The sequence below is a fragment of the Musa acuminata genome, chromosome BXJ2-7 (genome assembly GCF_036884655.1).
Source record: "Musa acuminata AAA Group cultivar baxijiao chromosome BXJ2-7, Cavendish_Baxijiao_AAA, whole genome shotgun sequence".
Taxonomy (NCBI): domain Eukaryota; kingdom Viridiplantae; phylum Streptophyta; class Magnoliopsida; order Zingiberales; family Musaceae; genus Musa; species Musa acuminata.
The window spans coordinates 11,304,048-11,321,717 of record NC_088344.1 but is presented as its reverse complement, the minus strand read 5'-3'; the positions used below and the strand labels follow the sequence as shown (position 1 = coordinate 11,321,717).

The window sequence follows — 17,670 nt, the reverse complement described above, 5'->3', positions numbered from 1 at the left end:
AGTCAACTAATGGAGTAATAATCTTTCATATACTTCCATATCAGTCTAATGTTAGGATATATATGCATCCACACACCAATTTGTTGGCCTTGAACCATAATTACCAATGTGCTGATCATGTGGCAGCATATTATTGGGAGCATTTTTTGTTGAGTAGAAACTTTGCAAGACTAAAATCAAGGAAAAAAAATAAAGATTACAGTAAAAAAAGATCTATGAATCCATCTCCCCAAAAAAAAAAAAAAAAGTGATCAAATAAATGCTCTTTCTTCATGGGCAACAATTGTGAGAAACTGATGTGTGAATCATGAGCAGAGAGGAATCGAGTAGTATAGGAAAAGAATAAATGGAATAGAGAACTTATGAGAAAAGATGTTAACTAAGAATCATCAAAGGTAAAGAATAACAAAAGAAAATACAAGAAAAAATATGCTTAAATGGGAAGGAGTATCAGTGATTTGAATTGTTCCACTTCATGTGAATGCGGCATCAGAGTTGGTCAAACCTATCATTTCTGTAGCACTCCCTGGGAATAAAGTTCCAAGATTTGTTTTGGTCACAGCACAGATTGCTTGAGCTTGCACTCTATGGTCCCAAGAGACAGGAATTGTCCCATTAGGAGCAGAACAATAAATGAGATGGATACGAAGGATTTTGTGTGTTCCTACGGCTGCAAGAACTTCCAGATGCAACCACATGGCTGCTCTCAGAGTATTCCCACCACTAATGTTCGTTCTCGTACCCATGTTTGATCTCTCCATGCTTGTGTTGAACATAGAGAAGCCAGCTTGAGTAAATGCAATCCACAGTGACGAATAACTCGATAGATTTAAATCATGAAACTCAGAATATTTTATTTTATATACAATAATTTAAATCTTGTTGTAAAATCCGGCATGACAATTAACTTTTGAATGTTACAATCTCAACAACAAGCAAAGGAATAATGATTCATGTGAAAGAAAGTAGAAATCCCTTATAATTCAAGTTCCCATCACTCGAAGAGAGCCAAACCTGTGGATGCTGATGGTGTCCTCATCCTCCAACCACCAAACAATACTTAAAAGAAGCCTGGAGCTGATTAGCTTTAGATGCCATGTGTTTCTCCAATGCCCATCCGTGTGAGTTGGTGGACATGGACATATGAGCCTGGCTGCTGCCTTTGACAGCAGGGCTGTGAGATGTCCTCAACAAGGACTGGTGAGAGACGTACCAGTGGCTCCGGGCATTGCGGCGGAATCATCAGCAATCCAAGGGCATGACAGGAATGTGATTGTGACACAAGCCATCGGGAGTAGTCGCCTGCAAGAATTAGCTGGAGTTGTTCTTTAGCTCATTCTTGCTCGAGCTCTGTTGGGAGGGAGGCAATGCAAGGGCTTGCAAGCAAGTGTTGTACAAGTTCGACAGCCAATGAACAATGTGGAACAAGTCACATGGCTTGACTTGGGCATCTTGAGACAGAATGAGAGCCCTGCTGTCTGTGATGAAACCCATTGGTGGAGTGGAAAGTTCAGTTTCATGGCTAAAGATGGAACTGCATGTCTGAAAGATGATACATGTAAAGTTTCCTTGGTATTTGTTCTTTTGATCAGCTGAATATTTGCTGCACAGGAGATGTCATTAAAGCCTGTGTTAAATATATCAGATTCTGATGATACAACACACAAGATGGCAGATAAATGAGCAGACAAGTAAATATTTTCTTATGATCAAACTGGTCTGTTCTATTCTTACACAAGTGTTGGAGTTACTACATTATGGACACAATACAAAGAAGAAGGTTTGTGTCAATGTGAGATGGTCAATACCACATTACAATTAAAGATGGTGAAATCCATATTTGGAACATCTCAAACTATCTCCTTTCAATAGAATTGAACCTGTAGATGTCAATAGACCACAAGAAACATCATTATAAACTAAGACCATTACCAAACACAAACACAATCTCACAAATTTCTGAAGACAGCTGTAGCATTGCTTGTATGATTTTTTATGCCTTATATCATTTTGATCAGATATGACAAGTGTCAACATGTATTAATTGGTAAAAGCTGCAAATAATCTTTTTTCTGGACTTTAAAAACAACATGATCGGGCTGCTTAATCAGTGCAATTATGATATGCTGAATGAATGATACCAAGTGAAAAACGAAAATGATATAACAATTAGATCAGATCTTACATTAGCAGCATTCAAAGAGTAGTTTTGTAACTGCAGGCAATACAACTCACAGCTTACTCATAGGCATTCTACATTTCTTCCCCTTCTCTTTCTTGTGAGACACTAAAAACTACTCATTCTTATATAAGATACAATAATAACAAGCTGTGACTTTCCAACTATTTAGATTCAACTATAAGGATCTTTTCTGTCATTGTACACCAAGCATTTTCATATAAGATCAGAAACAAAAAACCTACCTGCTTAAAACAAGGAGCTTTGCTGAATAAGATGATATTCTACCAATAAGAACATTCCAAGAAGAATTTGTCCTATCTCAGTCTAATTTCTTTCTTTATCAGACAAGAGATTCATCCGAGTTAGATTTTTTGCCAAACTTCTACATACAGGATGAGGAGGCTGACGTAGAAGATACATGAAACTGTTGGTACCCTGAAAAATCCTAAGAAAGTTTCGTGAGGTAGGGTCATCAAACAAATGACCGAGAGCAAACAGGTGCGGGACAAGATCTTTGGAAATTAGTGCCAGAGTGAGGGGTATATCTCCTAATGGCTCTCTGTATTAAAAAATCTTCATCATGTGTGGATATGTTATTGTCTATTTTGACTAATGCCATTCAAACAGCAAATTAGTAGAATTAAATCCTGAGAATGGGATTCTGCAGAACAAAAACTGCATTTAATATTTGATGTTTAATAAACCTACAACAGATGTGTGGTATCTAACCTTATCTAGCACCTCAAAAGTGTTACTGTACTCACCTTGGATTATGCTAATCGATGCACCAAGCAACTTGATCTCCTTGCTTCGTGCCACAAAAACTAGTTCCTGTAAAACATGCAAATATACTCTATGGGGATACAGAGCAGAGCCATCAGAAAAATAATTTGCCTGGGAACCAAAAGTCCATAAATTTATGAAACAGGAAAGCAATACAACGTCTCACACTAGCTTAAAGACAGTTTAATGGAGCAGACTGACTAAAATTTAAACAACATTTACTGCATTCATTTCCTTTTCTTATCTCAGATTAGATACTTTACATGATAACTGTGACTAGAGAATTTAGACTTAAAGCAACATTTAGTGAGTGTTAACAACTAATGACCATTTTGTACAGTTATACTTAAAAAGATCAAACAACAGAGTATAAGGCTATGAGGAGACATACTGCAATCAAAAGCTACAGAACTAATAGTTCATTAAGTGCAAACAGAGATATCAATTCATCTACCAATACAAGAAACAGAACATATAGATTTATCGATCAATCAGCGTAAAAGAGTCTCTTTTTTGGTTTTTTGTGATCAATAACCGCACAGAGAAAGTAATGATTCCTAATGATTTCTCCGGAGGCCACACCATCAGCCTATCAGCTCATTTAAGCAAACGGTCTAATGTACGCTGGGAATCAATCGGACTCATCCCTCGAATCGTTGCCGTCGAACTCGCTCCAATCCTCATCAATATCGTTCTCGCCGTCAAAGTCCTCGTCGAGATCGTCCAGGTCCTCCTCGTCGTCCGAATCCTCTTCCTCGAAGTCGCTCGGGATGGCCTCCCGGCCCCGCGCGAAGCCACGTGAGGGCTCGTAAACAGGCGGCAGGAGGCGCGCGATCGGGCGGTGAAGGTCGTGTGATGAGAAAAGGCACCGGGAGAGGGCCGGACCGGCCAACGAGGCTGCTCGCGCGAGGAACATCGGCCGGGCCGCCTCCGCTGCCGCTAGACGTCGCAGGGCGAAGGACGCGATCGCCGTCGCTCGCTGCATCCTTCCTCTCTCTCTCTCTCTCTCTCTCTCCCGGAGGCTGCTAAGGGTCCTGGCAGTAGTGTTCTTGGTAGGGTTTCCGAGAGCCGGCTGCGTCTATAGAGAGATGTATAATCTGCAGTAGGGTTTGAATTGGCTTTGAATAATATTACCTTCGAATCTCGGCCAATTTGATTAATTGGATTTGAATTGGAATTAGGGTTGGAAGATAACCAGAACTAGACATTGATTTGGCACAACCCAAAGCTTGACCCAAGTTTGACTTTGATCCAATTCTACACTTAGCCTTAAGTAATGCACATGGATATAACTAAGTTTCATGTTCAATGTGTTATATATAAAAATTAAAGTAAAATATCTATCAATAATCGAGGTTCTAAATCCAGGATTTATTGGTTTAAATGATATTTAACGTCAAGATCACATTTCTAATGTAATTATGGAAAATAAATTTATTATATATATATATATTTTTTTAAAAAAATAATATTTATTTATTTTATTTTCTTGTTGGAAACTATTCTTTTGTTTACTCATTACGAGGGAGGAGGATTTTACTTTTTATTTTTTGAATTTTAAATCATAATATTGATTGTTCATAATTTTAGTTATACATTAGTTTTATTTTTTTTAATATTACTTGTCTAGAAATTTTATAATTAATATATGATTGTATTAATAAATTTATATTTTAGATTAAGATTAAAAATTATAAAGATATTTATTGTAATGATGAGTCTCACAACTACAACTTGTATATATGTTATCCTCACTTAATAATACGATTTGTAATGCCTATGTTTTATAAATATATTAAATGACATACTAATATTTTTAACTCTTAAGATTAAAATACATATATTTTAAAAATATTATTTTTAGTATTATAAGAAATATTTGTTAACCATTTATAAATATTAATATTTGTCTTAAGCATAGCATAATAAATCAAAATGTATTAGTGGATTTGAATAATAGGTTAAGTTATAATAATAAGTATGCATAGAAATAATTATTAAATTACAATCGACTTTAAGTGAATCTCAATCCTAAATGAGTTTGAACATAATCAAAATAAGAAAGTTTAAGTTTTAAACCTCGTGTATACGAAGGATTATAAGCTATTTAGATATGGATTAAGTGATAAATAAATAAATAAAAATATAAATCAAAGAGGAATTTTATGCTAAATATATTGAGATATATAAGTGAGATTGAAGGATGAGCTTAGATCAATAATATCATCTTTGTTAAACTAAATTTGACTCAATTGAAGTTGTTGTAATCTTATAACTATATTAATAAAAGTAGAAAAAAAAAATGAAATAAGATTTAATGAGATTGAACCATAAATATCACGACAATCTTTTAAGTATCTCTATCTTATTTTGACCTCATCTTCTTTGTCAACCTGATAATCCATAACTCTTTCTCTCCGTCTTTAGTCATATTTTCAATTTTTCTCATAGCAACCAGTTTTATAAATTATAAATTCTTCCCATGTAATATCGATTTCAGTTTTATAAATTATAAATTAAATTTTTTAACTACTTTTGAGTAACCTAGACTTCAAATTAATATTTAATTTTTAGATATATTTTGAATCTTTTATAGTTCTAAGGCATCTAGTATGACTTTAATACTAGATTGGTGCATAGAGTTATAATTATTCTAATATAAGGTACTCAGAATTTTTTATTTTTTATAATATATTATATTTAAGCTAAATTTACTGACTTAGAGAAATAATTAGAATTTATTCTTTTGTACGTAGGTTCCTTGAAGTTTGGTAGGATTTAGAATTGATTAAATATTACCTTTTTGCACGATTTATAAGTTCAAATAGTATTAACTCAGTTTCAGTAAAATATAATATATGTTGATAGTGAATTATGAGAGTGGTTTAGCCTCCAAATATTATGTTTTAAGCTAAAATTTGGTGTATGTTTAGTTTTATATGTCTTCTAGTTTTATGTAAAATTTCATGATAAGTTAAGATCATTTTGTTAGCTAGAATAGTGAAACAAAATTTCTTCGCATAATTATGCGATTGTTTGATTGATACTATCTAGTTCATTTAATTATAGAGTAAATTATTGGAAAGATTAATGATAAAATTTAGATAAATTTTTAGGTGGAGTATAGTCTAATTTATTAGAGAGTTTATCAATTTTTTTATGAATTATTATAAATCAATGGTTCAAGAGGTAGGATTCTTAATTAAGACATATTATAAGCTTATTGTTAGGATCAAGAACACTAAGAGGGGGGGTTGAATTAGTGCAGCGGAAAACTTTCGACGATTAAAACTACGTTCGTACGTTGAAATCCGATTCCGACGTAAAAGTCATTTCGTGCAGATAATAACTTTGAAAGCTTACGGAAACGTATTTGAAGTAAAGTAAGAAGACAATTTATAGTTAAGATAAATATCACAAAGGAAATGCAAACCAGATTTTAGAGTGGTTCGGTCAAACGTGACCTACATCCACTTTCGGCTTCCTCCTCCGACGAGGTCACCGACATCCACTAGAGGCCTTCCTTCAATAGGCGAAGGCCAACCACCATTTTATAGTTTCACTCCTTTTGACGGGCTTAGGAGACAACTCTTACAGAATTTTTCTCCTCTCTTTAAAGCTCAAAACTTGAAAGAAAAGAGGGAGGAGAACTTCTAGCCTTTACAACACCTTTGAGCTCTAAAATCACAAAGTAAGATCAAGCTTTCGGTGCTTTTGGGGTGCCCTTTCATGCAGGAAAGGGTGGGGTTTATATAGGCCCCAAATTGGTTTGAATTTGGAGCTCAAAAGTGTCTTTTCCCGAATTTTCAGGGTCCTGACGGTACTACCTCTTGACTAGGGCGATACAATCACCTAGCAGCTCGGAGACTGAGCCCAAGCAGTGCCACTGCCTAACCTGGGCGGTTGCACCGCCCAGCTTTCCTGGGAGACCATCTCTTGGGCGATGCCACCGCCGATCCTGGTGGTGCCACCGCCTAGCAGGAATTCTGGTCCGAATGGGTTGATCCATTCGGTCCAATTTAGGTCTATCAAGGGCCTAATTGCCCCTAGATTAAGTTAATGGGATTATCTCCCATTCCTAACTTCATCTACATGCTAACTACGATATTTCTTAAGACATTTACTGCAACTTGCTCCGGTGTGTCAATTGTTAGGATCGAGAGCACTAAGAGGGGGGGGGGTGAATTAGTGCAGCGGAAATCTTTCAGCAATTAAAAACGAAAGCTGCGTTCGTTCGATAAAAACTATTTTGATGCAAAAGCCGATTCTAAGATTACTTATGATTAAGTGCAGTTTACGTCTAAACACAGTTTGCGTCTAAGCGCAGTTTACGCAGTTTGCGTCTAAATGCGGTTTGCGTCTAAATGCAGATTGCGTCTAAGCGCAGTTTGCATCTAAGCGCAGTTTGCGTCTAAGCTCAGATTGCGTCTAAGCGCAGTTTGCGTCTAAGCACAGTTTACAGTTATAAATGGAATCAAAACGTAAATGTAAACTACAAAGAAACTCGTTCGTAAAAGCGCAGAAGACAGTTTGCAGTTATAAATGGAATCAAAACGTAAACGTAAACTGCAAGGAAACTCGTTCGTAAAAGCGCAGAAGACAGTTTGCAGTTATAAATAGAATCAAAACGTAAATGTAAACTGCAATGTAAAGATCGTACGAAAACACCGATTTACGTCTGAATGCAGATTCGAAAAGATCAGAACTTAGAAACTTGTTCGTAAAAGCGCAGAGAGCAGTAGCTATGTAGGAGGTTTGCAGTAATGATAAAGTGCTCAAAATAAAAGCAAACCAGAGATTTAGAGTGGTTCAGTTAGTCTTGACCTACTCCACTTTTGGCTTCCTCCACCGACGAGGTTACCGACGTCAACTAGAGGCCTTCCTTCAATAGGCGAAGGCCAACTGCCCTTTTACAGTTTCATTCCTTTTGACGGGCTCAGGAGACAACCCTTACAGAACCTTTCTCTCCTCTCTTTACAACTCAAGACTTGAAGAACAGAAAGAGGAGAACTTTTGGACTTTACACAAATTTGAGCTCTTAGAATCACAGAAAAGATCAAGAATTCGGTGTAGGTCTGTTTCTTTTTAGTGCTAAATGGGTGGGGTATTTATAGGCCCCAACCCAGTTCAAATTTGGAGCTCAAAACGATCAAATCCCGGAATTCCGGGATCAGGCGGTTGCACCTCCTGACTGGAGAGGTTGCACCGCCTGGCAGAGCTCGAAGACTGAGCCTCTGGGCGGTGCTATCTCTGTCAGGGGCGGTTGCACCTCTCTGCCAGAGCTCAAAGACCGAGCTCAGGCGGTTGCATCGCCTGACTGGAGAGGTTGCACCGCCTGGCAGAGCTCGAAACTTGAGCTCTGGCGGTGCTACCTCCTGACAGAGGAGGTTGCACCGCCCAGTCTCGCTCGGAGACTGAGCCCTGGGCGGTTGCACCTCTTGGCTAGGGCGGTTGCACCGCCCAGTCTCGCTGGGAGACATAGCCTGGGCGGTGCTACCTCCCTGCTTGGGCGGTTGCACCTCCCACAGCAACCTGGGTCCGAATGGGTTGAACCATTCGACCCAATTTGAGTTCTTCATGGGCCCAATTGCCCCAGGATTAAGCTAATGGGATCACTTCCCATTTCTAACTTAATCAAAGTGCTAACTACGATTATTTCCTAAGACATATTATGTAGCTTGCTTCGGTGCGTCACTCGCTTCTTCCGGCGAGTTTCTGGCGAACTTCCGTCGATCATCCGATGAACCCTCGGTGATGCTCCTGCGGACTTCCGGCAAACTCCTGGACTACGACGATCCACTTGGCAAGTTCCAACAAGCTCCTTTGGCAAGCTTCTAGACTTCTCGGATTTGTTCCCGCAGAACCTCCGACGACTGTCCGAACTTCCGTCGAGCTTTCGAACTCCCAACGTGATCATTGTCATGACTCCAGCGCAACTCCTGCTGCATGTCTTACTTTCATCATAGTTAATCCTGCACACTCAAAACAAAAACTTCGATCGAGACAATTAATCCTAAGCAATTAACCAAGTTGTCCGGCATGTCATTGGTCCCTCGACGCTTCGTCCGATTCTTCGGCGCATCGTCCTTTCCTACAGCCTATTGCCCAATCGGCCAGTTGACTCCGCAACTCCGATATCCTTGGCACAATACCCGCTCTTCTTGGCCCGATGCCCGAGTCCACGGCCCGAAGCATTCTGTCAATACGTCGACCGATCCACCGGCCCGACGTCCAATCTTCTGACATGTTCCTCCGGCACAACATGATTTTCCTGCTTTAATTGTCTCATCCTGATCGAAGCATCCTGCGTCACTCAAAACGCAGATCAAATCATAAACATATATCAAGTAGTTTCATCATCAAAATACGAGATTCAACAATCTCCCCCTTTTTGATGATGACAACCACTTGATGACGGAGTTAACCTTAACTCCCGAAGTTTAAACAAACTCCCTCTATCAATATGCCATATTGATAGAAACTCTTGGATTCAAAAATCCAAGCAACATGTCATCATAAACTTATGCATAACATGTCATGTCATCAACATACTTGTCCCCCTTTGTCATCAACAAAAAGGAGAAGTACCACAATCAAGTGTTTGTGATATAAGTTTAACTCATTGCATGAAAAACATAATATCTTTTGTTATCATCATGCAAGTTTGAAGCCAGAAAATTTAGCAAATGTTACATCATGCTTAGAACATTCAAGCTATCAAGTTTTAGATATGCAAGTTTTATGGCATACAAGATAGCACATACAAGCTAGCAATGTTACAACATTTTAGAACTTGCAAGCTAGCAGTTTAGAGATATTCAAGAAGGTAACTCTTGCTTCTTGAAATATGCAAGTTGCAAGCTAGCAAATTTTTGCTTCCTTTGCAGTGTTAGTTTTTGATATCGTAACGCAACTATTTCAAGTGTTTATCAATTGTAGCATTTCATCATATGGCATAATATCGACATGTAAAGCTGTGAAGCAAGATTTTGATATCATTTCATGATGTACACATTTCGAATATTTTAGCAAGTTTAGCATTGCATCACATGGTAAGATATCAGCTCGTACGATGCAAATTTTTGTTTGATATCTTGATACAGGGCATATAGCAATGATGGCAATCATATATTACTTGGTGATGCAAGTATGGCCTAATCATAGCATCAGTGATAGCAACCATATCAACATCAGTGATAGCAAACATATCAACATCAGAAATAGCAACCATATCATCATTAGTGATAGCAAACATATCAGCATCAGTGATAGCAACCATTAGTGATAGCAAACATATCAATTCATATATTTCTCCCCCTTTGTCATTAACAACAAGGAGAACGATATAAGCAAATTTTAAATATAAGTGCGATGCCATAAGTTGGTTCATGTCATTTTCCAATAGTGAGTGATAGGATACCAGTAATGCAAACATCTCGAGGAAAACATGACATAGAGATAGCTTTTATTGCTTCTTCCTTTTTATTTGTTATCTTTTTACATGAAGGAGGAAAGCCATATGTGAAGTTCAAATCGATAAGATATTAAAGCACACTTCATTTTTGCAAGGATTAAGATATGTAAGTGAGTCAAATCCTTGTATGTAAAAATATCTTCCTTTTATAGGAGGGAATCATCAAATATGTTTCTCGAAAAATATTTTTCATATGATAAGTGCATTTGCTAGATGATTCCATATGTCAAAAATCAATGATGTGAATTAAACTTGATATGACATATGCTTGTTAAGTTCTGAAGAGGATAATGTATCAAGAAAATCCAATTGTTAGGATCAAGAAAATCCGAAAATGAAATTTGACACTTTCATACATTCGGACAGGGTTCTACTAGAGATATTCAATTACAATCATGAAGGTAAAACATGCTCATTATCATGGAAATTTTTGTATTCAAGCACATAATTTCCAACATGTAATCATGGCAAGTAATTGTGTAAAATCATTATTGCAATCAAGTGATTTGATCATTCAATCAAAAAAGTCCGAAAAATAATTTTAACTCGTTTAATCATTCGGACATATTTTTCCATAGTTTTTCAAATATAATCATGAAGATAAGGCATGCTCATCATCATGGTAGTATGATAGCAAGTTTACCAAATACAAGCTAGCAAAAAATTTCTACATTTTAAGGCCCGCAAGCTAGCAATTTTGAGATGTGCAACTCTTGCTTCTTGAAATATAAGTTTTGCTAGATGTGCAAGTTAACTTTTTGCTTCTTGAGATAGGCAAGATAGTATTCCTTGGTGATGTTCAATATAGCTAAGTTCTACATCATGCAAGCTAGTGAATTTTATAACATTTTAGAACATGCATAATCACCAAAGCATCATAAATTTTAATGATGTGCAAAATTACAAATTTTGCATAATTGCATTTGTGTGTCTTGAGATTTGCAAGATAGCACTTCTTGGTGATGTTCAAGATAGCAATTTCTTCTCTTTTGAGAAGTGCAATTTGCTTTCTTCTTGAATTGTGCAAGCTAGCTATCTCCCCTTTTGTCATTGTCAAAAAGAAGGGAAAAACCCTTTACATCAATTTTTAAATCATGACAAAGGTTAGTATCAATCTCATTTGTGCATCATTATATTTTCAAATTAAAACATGCACATTTTCAAAACATATAAACTCATTATTATATGCATGATTCCAAATCATCATTCATATTATTTCAATCATTGTTTCACTCATCAGTATAGCTTATCATGCATAATATGTAAAACCATCTAACATGATATAAACATTTATTTATTTAATTTTTTTTAAGCATTCATGATACACATCATACATTATTATAAAAAGCATATGCATCATTCAAAATCATAAATATTTCAAATCATCATGGTATTAATTTGTCACATTGCATCCTACCATGCATGATCGAAGCTTCTCATTTGCATACATCAAAATAAATTCATGAATATCTCATGCATTCATATCATCACTTGAGGAATATTGAAAAAGAAATAATTGGGTGATGAGATAAATATTTCATGAATACAAAGAATTGCATAAAAATCATATCATGAATACAAGGAATACAAGTCACAATCATTCAAGAGAAAAATCAAGATCATGATTTTGATAAAACTCATTTCAAATTTAAATCATCAAAATCATTTTTATGGTTCACAAAATTTATAACATAAATAGATTCATGATTTCATTGATAATATATTTTATCCCTTTTTTAAGTGTTTCATTTTAAGTGATCGATTTCATGTTAGCATGCCTTTTCATTTATGAAAACATGCATCAATTTTTTAAAGCCACTGTTATTATCATGAAAATCGATAATCAAGAATCATCATACATAAAAAATATATACTCATTAATCATAACTTCAAATTAAGCATGATTTCATATACTCAAAATCGAGAAATAACAATAGAAATCAACATGATACACATTATTACTTCTCAACCACATATAGCATGATTTCATAAGGTATTTTTAATCACAATCATTTTGTTTATCATAAACATGTAATTTTCATGATTATTTTCAAAATTACTAGAATGATAAGCATGATTCCTAATTGTTTATATTTTCATTATAAAATTATTAAACATGTAATTTTCAAGAAAATTAAATAAAAAAGAAAAATGCTTTAAGCATCATGTAATTTCAAAGTAAATTAAAGGTATTTTAATTACCTCAACGTCGAAAGGCGTAAAGGCATAGTTTGCCACCTCGCCTTTGTTGATTTTCTCCTCGTCTTCGGAGGAGCTCAATTCATCCCAATTTTTGTTCTTCTTCTTGCATTCAAAGCAAGTAGTTCCGTTCTTTTTACATTTTAATTTTTGTTTCATTTGTAGTTTAAGTTCACCATCACTTGAGCTTATGCTCGAGTGGTCTTCAAATGTTCTATGTCCCAAATCCTTCTTATTCTTTGGAAGGTGGTTCTCAAGTTCTTCACGTGCATTGCACGTCATTTCATATGTGATCAATGAACCAATTAGTTCTTCAAGTAGAAATTGGTTCAAGTTTTTCGATTCTTGAATAGCAGTTACTTTTGAATCCCAAGTTTTAGAAAGTGAGCGCAAAACTTTGTTAATGAGTTCAAAATCCGAAAAGCTTTTACCAAGTGATTTTAAACCATTGACGACATCCGTAAAACAGGTGTACATGTCAACAACGGTTTCGCTTGGTTTCATATGAAAAAGCTCGAAATCATGCAGTAAAATATTAACTTTCGAGTCTTTGACTCTACTAGTTCCCTCGTGCGTGATTTCAAGAGTGCGTCAAATATCGAAAGCCGTTTCGCACAAAGAAACCCGATTGAACTTATTTTTGTCCAAAGCGCAAAATAAGGCATTCATAGCCTTTGCGTTTAAAGAAAAATACTTCTTCTCTAAATCCGACCATTCATTCATCGGTTTAGAGGGAAGTTGAAAATCGTTTTCAACGATATTCCATAAATCCAAATTCAAAGAAATCAAGAAAACTCTCATTCGAGTTTTCCAATAAGTGTAGTCCAATCCGTTAAACAACGATGGACGAAAGACCGAAAAGCCCTCTTGAAAGCTATGAAGAGCCATTTCTCTCGGGTGTAAATCCGAAATGAGAAAAACCCCTCTGATACCAATTGTTAGGATCGAGAGCACTAAGAGGGGGGGGGGGGGGGGGGGGGGGGGGTGAATTAGTGCAGCGGAAATCTTTCAGCAATTAAAAACGAAAGCTGCGTTCGTTCGATAAAAACTATTTTGATGCAAAAGCCGATTCTAAGATTACTTATGATTAAGTGCAGTTTACGTCTAAACATAGTTTGCGTCTAAGCGCAGTTTACACAGTTTGTGTCTAAATGCGGTTTGCGTCTAAATACAGTTTGCGTCTAAGCGCAGTTTGCGTCTAAGCATAGTTTGCGTCTAAGCTCAGATTGCGTCTAAGCGCAGTTTGCGTCTAAGCGCAAATTACGTCTAAGCGCAGTTTGCGTCTAAACACAGTTTACGTCTAAGCGCAGTTTACAGTTATAAATGGAATCAAAACGTAAATGTAAACTGCAAAGAAACTCGTTCGTAAAAGCGCAGAAGACAGTTTGCAGTTATAAATTGAATCAAAACGTAAACGTAAACTGCAAGGAAACTCGTTCGTAAAAGCGCAGAAGACAGTTTGCAGTTATAAATAGAATCAAAATGTAAATGTAAACTGCAATGTAAAGATCGTACGAAAACACCGATTTACGTCTGAATGCAGATTCGGAAAGATCAGAACTTAGAAACTTGTTCGTAAAAGCGCAGAGAGCAGTAGCTATGTAGGAGGTTTGCAGTAATGATAAAGTGCTCAAAATAAAAGCAAACCAGAGATTTAGAGTGGTTCGGTCAGTCTTGACCTACTCCACTTTTGGCTTCCTCCACCGACGAGGTTACCGACGTCAACTAGAGGCCTTCCTTCAATAGGCGAAGGCCAACTGCCCTTTTACAATTTCACTCCTTTTGACGGGCTCAGGAGACAACCCTTACAGAATCTTTCTCTCCTCTCTTTACAACTCAAGACTTGAATAACAGAAAGAGGAGAACTTTTGGACTTTACACAAATTTGAGCTCTTAGAATCACAGAAAAGATCAAGAATTCGGTGTAGGTCTGTTTCTTTTCAGGGCTGAATGGGTGGGGTATTTATAGGCCCCAACCCAGTTCAAATTTGGAGCTCAAAACGATCAAATCCCGGAATTCCGGGATCAGGCGGTTGCACCTCCTGACTGGAGAGGTTGCACCGCCTGGCAGAGCTCGAAGACTGAGCCTCTAGGCGGTGCTACCTCTGTCAGGGGCGGTTGCACCTCTCTGCCAGAGCTCGAAGACCGAGCTCAGGCGGTTGCACCGCCTGACTGGAGAGGTTGCACCGCCTGGCAGAGCTCGAAACTTGAGCTCTGGCGGTGCTACCTCATGACAGAGGAGGTTGCACCGCCCAGTCTCGCTCGGAGACTGAGCCCTAGGCGGTTGCACCTCTTGGCTGGGGCGGTTGCACCACCCAGTCTCGCTGGGAGACATAGCCTGGGCGGTGCTACCTCCCTGCCTGGGCGGTTGCACCTCCCATAGCAACCTGGGTCCGAATGAGTTGAACCATTCGACCCAATTTGAGTTCTTCAGGGGCCCAATTGCCCCAGGATTAAGCTAATGGGATCACTTCCCATTTCTAACTTAATCAAAGTGCTAACTACGATTATTTCCTAAGACATATTCTGCAGCTTGCTTCAGTGCGTCACTCGCTTCTTTCGGCGAGTTTCCGGCGAACTTCCGTCGATCATCCGATGAACCCTCGGTGATGCTCCTGCAGACTTCCGGCAAACTCCTGGACTGCGACGATCCACTTGGCAAGTTCCGACGAGCTCCTTTGGCAAGCTTCTGGACTTCTTGGATTTGTTCCCGCAGAACCTCCGATGACTGTCCGAACTTCCGTCGAGCTCTCGAACTCCCAACGTGATCATTGTCATGACTCCGGCGCAACTCCTACTGCATGTCTTACTTTCATCGTAGTTAATCCTGCACACTCAAAACAAAAACTTCGATCGAGACAATTAATCCTAAGCAATTAACCAAGTTGTCCGGCATGTCATTGGTCCCTCGACGCTTCGTCCGATTCTTCGGCGCATCGTCCTTTCCTGCAGCCTATTGCCCAATCGGCCAGTTGACTCCGCAACTCCGATATCCTTGGCACAATACCCGCTCTTCTTGGCCCGATGCCCGAGTCCACGGCCCGAAGCCTTCTGTCAATACGTCGACCGATCCACCGGCCCGACGTCCAATCTTCTGACATGTTCCTCCGGCACAACATGATTTTTCTGCTTTAATTGTCTCATCCTGATCGAAGCATCCTGCGTCACTCAAAACGCAGATCAAATCATAAACATATATCAAGTAGTTTCATCATCAAAATACGAGATTCAACATCAATCGCTTCTTCCGGCTAGCTTCCGGCGAACTTCCGGCGAACATCTGACGAACCTTCGGCAATGCTCCGGCAGACTTCCGACAAACTCCTAGACTTGCAATGATCCACTTGGCGAGTTTCGACGAGCTTCTTTGGCAAACTCCTGGACTTCTCGGATTTATTCCCGCAGAACCTCCGACGATCGTCCGGACTTCCGTCGAACTCTCGAACCCCCAACGTGATCATGGTCTTGACTCCAGCGCAACTCCTGCTGCATGTCTTTCTTCCATCGTAGTTAATCCTACATATGTAAAATAAAACTTCGATCGAGATAATTAATCCTAAACAATTAACCAAGTTGTCTGGCATGTCATTGGTCCCTCGACGCTTCGTCCGATTCTTCGGCGTATCATCCTCTCCTTTGGCTTATTGCCCAATCGACCAGTTGACTCCGCAACTCCGATATCCTTGGCACAATACCCACTCTTCTTGGCTCGATGCTCGAGTCCATGGCCCAAAGCCTTTTGTCGATACGTCGATCGATCCACGGGCTAGACGTCCAATCTTATGACATATTCCTCCGGCACAACATGATTTTTCCTGCTTTAATTGTCTCATCTTGATCGAAGCATCCTACGTCACTCAAAACGCAGATTAAATCATAAACATATATCAAGTAGTTTCATCATCAAAATACGAGATTCAACACTTATGCTCCTAATTTGATAGGTATCTCTCTTTTTAGCACACTTCATCATCAAGTAATGTGGTTTTTCATTGATATCTTTATTTTTAAGTTCAATTAAGTAAGTATAAGTTTAATTCATTATAAAATAATGATAATATAAGTTATCATATTCATAATAAATTTTGAGAAGCAGGCTTCAAATGATATAATTGTCATGAGTTAGATATAAGTTAAATGTGAATATATAAGTTTTGTAAGCATAAAAATATATGAATTACGATAAAAATATATTGTATGTATGTATATACGATGATATGGTGTAGTAGTGTGTGAGCACACATGTTTTCTATGACATACGGTGTAGGAGAGCACTAATATGTTATGATGTGTGATACACATATATACTATGATATATGGCATAGGAGTACACACATGTATGATGACATGCGGTGTAGGAGTGTACATATATATTGAGTTTGCACATATATATATTATTATATGGAGTATATAAATCCTTGAATTTGCTATGTTTTTTATATATGCATATAAGCATTTTGAATTATTTTAATGAAGTTTACCTTTTTATTTTATATAGGTTATGTTATAGAGTTATGTTTTGTAAAGAAATCATAATATGAGATGTTTATTATTAAATATATTTTATTTAAAATTTTAAAATATTATAATATGATATAATACATGCTCACCTAAATATAATTATGAAGACTTATACTTAATGATTATTTACTATAGATCCTATTTTATGTTATACTTTTAAAAATATTTACTCTTTCGTTACACTTCCTTTGATAATAGTAAAGAACTGAAAAATAATATTCTATCTTAGTCATATACGTAGGATATGGGTGAGGTTGGGAGTAGGATTTAACATTCATATTTTAAAATTTAAATTTAAATTTTATACGCTCGTGATTGTATATTAAATTTAATATTTATCTTTTTTTTTTCTAGTGTTCCACCTCTCTTATATAATGATGGGTAGACCCCGGATCATGAGTGAGGAGGATTTTTATCTTAGAGAATGATAGATTTTTAGATATTTTATAAAAAAATATTTCACTATTGGTACCATAGACGGCCTGCATATTTGTTTTTATGTATGGATGCT

The 17,670-nt window shown here is 37.3% G+C and overlaps 1 long non-coding RNA gene across 1 annotated transcript; it reads right to left on the bottom strand.

Annotated features, from left to right (window-relative positions):
* Positions 1 to 828: 828 nt before the first annotated feature.
* Positions 829 to 4,191, bottom strand: LOC135617216 (uncharacterized). Its single transcript, XR_010488646.1, has 2 exons — positions 2,947 to 4,191; positions 829 to 1,603 (listed from the first exon to the last, which is right to left on the bottom strand). It is a non-coding gene; the product is annotated as an uncharacterized LOC135617216 (long non-coding RNA).
* Positions 4,192 to 17,670: the final 13,479 nt, after the last annotated feature.